The following is a 6,439-nucleotide window of genomic DNA, read 5'->3' as shown; positions in this document are numbered from 1 at the left end:
ACTCACATGACAACAGAGGAGGCCAAGCTGCTGAAAGGGGAGGGGCATGCCACCCCCTGCTCTCTCTCTCAAATAAAATAAATAAATAAAATCTTTGAAAGGGGAGGGGTCGTGAAGACTCAGAGTTCTGTGTAAGACAAAAGCCCATCAAGAAATGTTGCTAAACTAGCTCCATCTGGCCACCACCTTCCCAGCTGTCTCCAAACCTCAGGGTCAATGCGACCGCGGATACGCTCAAAGTGGTGACTCTAGCAAGTGCCTTTCTCTGAAGGCCGCTAGGGGAAACCCAGCTGGAAACACTTGCTTGTCAAGTCACCTGCCAGACTCCCACTTTTTCTAGACTTCCCATATTGCCCTGCCCTGGAGGTTTCAAGGGGTCCCTATACTCCCCCTGCAAGGGACCTCCAGACCCACCCTGTGTGTCTTTTTCAGACTCATTTGTGGGAAATGATGGGAGTTGCGGCATGATCTAGAAGAAGAGCAGGGGCTGCAGAAACTCCGCTGGAGAGAACCAGAAAGGAATAGGGAACCACGGGATAGACTTCCAGAATTCATAAAACAGACTGCAAGGCATCAGATTATAGAGTGTCTTGTCCAAAGGAACGCTCCATCCACGCTTCTTCCTGGGATTTTATTGTTACCATTAGCGTTATTTGTATGAGGAGAATATACGGGGGATATTATTAGGTGCGCCCCTCTGTTTCCTGATGGCTTCCTCCCCACGGCACAGGGAAAAGATCGGGAAGGTGAAAGAGCGAGAAAGCAGAGGCTTTATTTACATCCTTGTAAATGTGCACTGTTGCTGGGGGGGACTCCTCCCTCTCCTCTCTAAGTGCATGAGCAGTATTGAGTGGGAGTGGTCTTGTTCCCGAAACCCAAGTTTGGCTGCCTTTCCCTGGAAAGGTCAATACTCAAGAGATGAGTTTTGATTGGGAAGGAAGAGGAGCATTATTCAGGCCAACCACTTGGGGAGAAGGCGGGCTCTTGTCCAAAGGCCAACTCCAAGGTTTCTGCCTGGTCTGGAGATTTTTTTTTTTTTTAAAGATTTTATTTATTTATTTGACAGAGAGAGACACAGCGAGAGAGGGCACAAAAACAGGGGGAATGGGAGAGGGAGAAGCAGGCTTCCCGCAGAGCAGGACCCTGGAATCATGACCTGAGCCGAAGGCAGATGCTTAACAACTGAGCCACCCAGGCGCCCCTGGTCTGGAGATTTTTAAAGGGGTTTAATCAGTTAAGGGAGCGCAGGGGTCTGTGACATTTCTGGCTTACGTGCAGACTGCATGATACCAGCTACTGAGTTACCTCCGCGCTGGGAGGTTGTACAAGAAATTCTAGTTCCTTGGTGCCCAGGGTTTGGGCGGGTTGCACAAGAAGGTCTGATTACTCCATACCCAGGCGTTGTGCAAGAGTACTCTGTTCTTTCTGCAAAGGAGGGCAAGGTTTACAGATGTGCAAAGGGAGATCGGTGAAGTCCTGCGTGTGACCTTAAAAAGAAACATTTTGCTAAAAGAGTTTTGGGCGGGTCAGAAAGCCCAGGGGGCTTCAAGCCGACTTGCTGGCCTCTGTGGCCTGGAAAAGTTCTGGTCCCTTATTGCCCAAGGCCAGTGGTCTGTAAATTTTAAAGAAAGCAAATTAATTCTGTTACAGATAAAGGGCCTTAAGTCAGCAAACAGGGAGTGTGTTACTTTGAAGCAAGATAACCCTTAAAACTGGCTGGAGGGCTGTTATAGTCTGAGGATACATGCATATAAATAAGCCCTCCTCCCCTAATTTGGCAGGAGTCTGTGTGGGTTGGTATATGCTTTTGCTTTTGTTTATTTGTTTATTTTAAATATGGAACGCTTCCCAAATTTGCATGTCATCCGTGTACAGGGGCTGCTCTAATCTCTGTATCGGTCCAGTTTTAGTGTATGTGCTATCCAAGCCAGCACTGTGTGGGTTGGTATTTGCATACGCAGATTTCCACAATGTCTCCTTGTGACCTTGGCACCCCAACAGGAGACCCAACCTTGGAGACGCACGCTCACTTACACAAAACAGCCGAAGGGACCGCAGACCTGGAGGAATTACATTCCTATCTTCTAGATGAACTAGCTGGGTACTTCATTCATAATTCTGAACCTACAAGCGAGGAATTCCTGGCCACATGAAGGAGAATGCTCTAGATAAACAGTACAACTGACTATAAAGCCAAATCATAAAAATTATTAGTAGAGGGCGCCTGGGTGGCTCAGTTGGTTAAGCGACTGCCTTCAGCTCAGGTCATGATCCTGGAGTCCCAGGATCGAGTCCCACATTGGGCTCCCCGCTCAGTGGGGAGTCTGCTTCTCCCTCTGACCCTCTCCCCTCTCATGTACTCTCTCTCATTCTCTCTCAAATAAATAAATAAAATCTTTAAAAAAATTATTAGTAGAAGAATTAATCTCTGTATAATTAAATTATCTTCATAGAAAGCTCATGAAACCTCTTGTCAGTCAAGAAGCAAGGCTGGTGGATCCAGCCAGTAAAAACCCAAAAAAGCTGGACCACCCAACTGGCTCAGTCTGGGGAGCATGTGACTCTTGATTTCACGGTTGTGAGTTCGAGCCCCACATTTTAAGCCCAATGCGAGGCTTGAACGCAGGACTCTGAGATCAAGACCTGCGCTGAGATCAAGAGTTGTACGCTCTACTGACTGAGCCACCCAGGCATCCCCCAAAATAAAAAAATCTTAAAAAAAAAAAAGAATCCAAGTTCTTATGTCCTGAAACATTTCTATCCAAAATGTTTCCGGAAATGGACTCAATTTGGATCATAAGGAATATGCTGGAGTCCCCAGTTTCCATAGTATTTACAAATGCATTTACTTTATTCAATACTGTTATGTACCAGCTAGAGGAAGTGTGATTATTTCGTTGTATGCGAAGAGCACGCTGAAGTTCTGAGACGCTAAGTCATTCAACAAAAAAAATCCCACAGCTTGTAAATGGTAGAGTCGGGTCCCTAAAGTCATCAAAGAGAATTATAAGCATATTATTTAAAATGAGGAAGGGGCTAAGGCCAGAAATTGGTAATAACATGAGGCTCAGGAGTGTAGTTGGGGATGGAGGTCAAAGGAAGGGAGTGCAATTTTTATTTTTAATTTTTAAAAAAGCATCAGCTGGAAGTTTGCCTTTGAAAATTTAAAAGGAACCCGGTTGGGCAAAGAACCAAGGCCGTCTCCACCTGGCTGATAAGCAAAATGTTAGTGTTAAGCATGGGCGCTAAGGGGGACAGATAGAATGGGTTCGTTCTTATTTATTTATGTAATTTTTTTTTTTTTTTTAAGGGAGAGCGTGCCTCCTAGCGCGCAGGAGTAGGGGAGGGAAAAGGGAGGGGAGAGGGAGAGACAGAATCTTAAGCAGGCTCCTTGCCCAGCACAGAGCCCGAGGCAGGGGCTCTATGTCACATTCCTGAGATCCTGACCTGAGCCGAAATCAGAGTTGGTCGCTTAACCCAGTGAGCCACCCAGGCACCCCTGGATCCTTCTTCTTCTTCTTTTTTTTAATGTTTTATTTATTTATTCATGAGAGTCAGAGAGAGAGAGGCAGAGGCAGGCTCCCCGCCTAGCAGGGACCCCAATGCGGCACTCGATCCCAGGACCCTGGGATCATGCCCTGAGCTGAAGGCAGACGCTTAACCATCTGAGCCACCCAGGTGCCCCTGGATCCTCATTCTTTATCAGTGGGGGGAATTGGCAGCACTCGGAGGGTGGGAAGGAGGGGCTGCCTGAGCTGAGCCCTGAAAGGGGATTGAATGACTCAGATGAAGGGCCAGGGGGGCATCAAGCGGAGACCCGCAGGTGAGCCAGGCTTGGAAGCCCGTTTGGGGAACTGTGGGGAGTGAGCGTTGGGGTGCCCGGTGGAGGCCGGTAGTGCTGGAGAAGGAGACAGTGCTGGAGAGCAAGCAGGGCAGATCAGGAAGGACCTTGCTGGATGTGCTGGGCAGGTTGGATTGGGTTTCATCCTGGAGGCATCGCAGAATCGCTCCATGATTTTAAGCAGCCTCAAAGATCCAAACCAGGTCACGTTTGGGGCATACAACTGTAGGTGTTTCTTTGTTTTAATATTGTTTGCCGGGAGGTATTGACTGTTCTTTCTTCCAGGCTCTTTTCAAGAATGTTTGTAGTGTGAATAGCCTTGAAGCCTTGAAAGATAAAAGGGAGTATCTCCCTCCAGGGGGAAGGATGGATTTGTTTGGTGTCCTGTGAGATAGTGGTAAGATCTTCCCTTAGGACAAAAGCCAGGCAGGCTTACCACCCATTATGAAAAATTCAGATTTCCTGACTTCAGATACAGATTCGTCTCCTGTAATGCAATCCACTGGCATCCACTGGACCTCCTCCCTTGCCCTGTAGGAATTGTGGCTCAGGGGACAGGTGCACATGCTGGTACCTGATTACTCCCTGTTGCTGGGAGCAAAAGCTATCCTTTGTCTCTGACCCAGAAGTCTTGTGTCTTCTGGGAGAAACCATAGGATGTGGCAGGATACAGTAAGGTTAATATCAGTCCCTTCCTAGTTTCTGACAAATGGTTTATTTATGTTTGTCTTTATTTATACTTCACCATTTCTGAAGAGCCTTATATGTTCTGTGCTGCTATTGACCATCAGGGTAAAGAAAGACAGACTCGGGGCGCCTGGGTGGCTCAGTCGGTTGAGTGCCTTGGCTCAGGTCACAATCCCAGAGTCCGGGGATCGAGCCCCATGTCAGCCTCCCTGCTCAGCGGGGATTCTGCTTCTCCCTCTCGCTCTGCCCCTCCCTGCTGCTCGTGCGCGCGCGCTCTCTTGCTCTCTCAAATAAATAAATAAAATCTTTAAAAACAAAAAAGAAAGACAAACTCATACATAAGTGATTTCATCTTATTAATAGAATTTATACTACTTTTGAGCAACTTTATTGGGATCTAGTTTACACATTGTAAAGTTTACCAGTTGGAAGTGTATGCGATTCAGTGATATTTTTGCAGACTGCATTTTGAGATTTTCCATTTTGTGTCTAAGGGCACAGTCAGAGACTTTCCAGGAACATGTTCTAGGAGAAGACGGTTCCCACCGGGCAGTGGGAAGCCATCCAGGCAACACAACCACAGCGGGTTACATTGTGGGAGAAAACCCACAAGAGTTAGGAAATCGGAATCTTTCTTCATTTTGCTGGTTTTATCCACTCCATCACTGAGAGGATTTGTTGAATTCTCTTTGACTTCTCCTCTCAAATCATCTCGATTAGCACCGTCCAACAGAACTTTCTGCAATGATGGACACGTTCTCCATCATACTGTCCAACGTGGTAGCCACCACTTTAAATGTGGTTAATAAAATCAAGGAACTAGGGCGCCTGGGTGGCTCAGTTGGTTGGGCGACTGCCTTCGGCTCAGGTCATGATCCTGGAGTCCCGGAATCGAGTCCCGCATCGGGCTCCCCGCTCGGCAGGGAGTCTGCTTCTCCCTCTGACCCTCCCCCCTCTCATGCTCTCTGTCTCTCATTCTCTCTATCTCAAATAAATAAATAAATAAATCTTTAAAAAAAATAAATAAAATCAAGGAACTAAATCTTACATTTTATTTAATTTTAATTGATTAAAAGAGCCGCTGTGATCAGTGGCTACCATATTGGAGACCATAGTTTAAAAAAAAAAAAAATGTCAAAACTGTGGCTTAGGAGAGACCCTCAAGATTTGTGATGAGGCCGCAATGTTCTCCAGGATTTCCTCATCTGGAAGACATTTCTGAGCTGTGACCTGAAGTCAGCAGGTCCTGGGAGAGCTCCAGATTCCAGCAATTCACTCTTGGGCTTCAATCTCTCTGGCTAATTGCAGGCTGCAGCTGACCCTGTCTCTGGTGGGTGAGCAGAGCACTCCGGGGCCAGAAAACACAGTGTTTCGGGGGGCGGGTAGCAACTGCAGTGAGACCCCCATTTCAGGCACACACACTGGGGAAGCAGTCGTTCCTTGTTTCTGATCCATAGCTTGGTTTCAAAAGGAGCTAGAACTGCTAGGCTGTGTGCTCATTTTTCCAGCCCTCCAGCTGATTCTCGGGGCTTCCCTTGTACCCTTTGTACCCTTTCGATAAATTCCTTTTCTAACTGAATTACTCCGGGTGTGTTTATCCTGATTGAAATTTAGACTCCTCCCTGATGTAGAGGATATTTAAAGTTATAGCCCTGAGAAGATTGTTTTCCAATGTTTCGCCAACACTTACAGGGATATTTACCAGGAGACATTGTTCTGTGTGTCTTACAAATTAGACACATTTGTCATGCTATGTGCTCCTGGATACAAACACTAGTACCACTGAATGTATATATATAATAGGGTTTACTGAGGTGAAATGGAGAAATAGCTGAGCAGACTCGGTCCCCAGAACATTTAGTAGCCCCCCCCAAATTTATGTTTGGGCCAGGCATAGCTTGATGGGATGCA

At 46.8% G+C, this 6,439-nt stretch overlaps 1 non-coding gene across 1 annotated transcript; it reads right to left on the bottom strand.

The window, feature by feature from the left end:
- Positions 1–1,830: 1,830 nt before the first annotated feature.
- LOC123323355 lies at positions 1,831–1,934 on the bottom strand. The gene has a single exon (XR_006539356.1). It is a non-coding gene; the product is annotated as a U6 spliceosomal RNA (small nuclear RNA).
- Between the last annotated feature and the right edge of the window lie 4,505 nt (positions 1,935–6,439).

Source organism: Neomonachus schauinslandi, chromosome 16 (genome assembly GCF_002201575.2).
Source record: "Neomonachus schauinslandi chromosome 16, ASM220157v2, whole genome shotgun sequence".
In the NCBI taxonomy this organism is placed as follows: Eukaryota; Metazoa; Chordata; class Mammalia; order Carnivora; family Phocidae; genus Neomonachus; species Neomonachus schauinslandi.
This window is presented reverse-complemented; position numbering and strand designations above follow the sequence as displayed.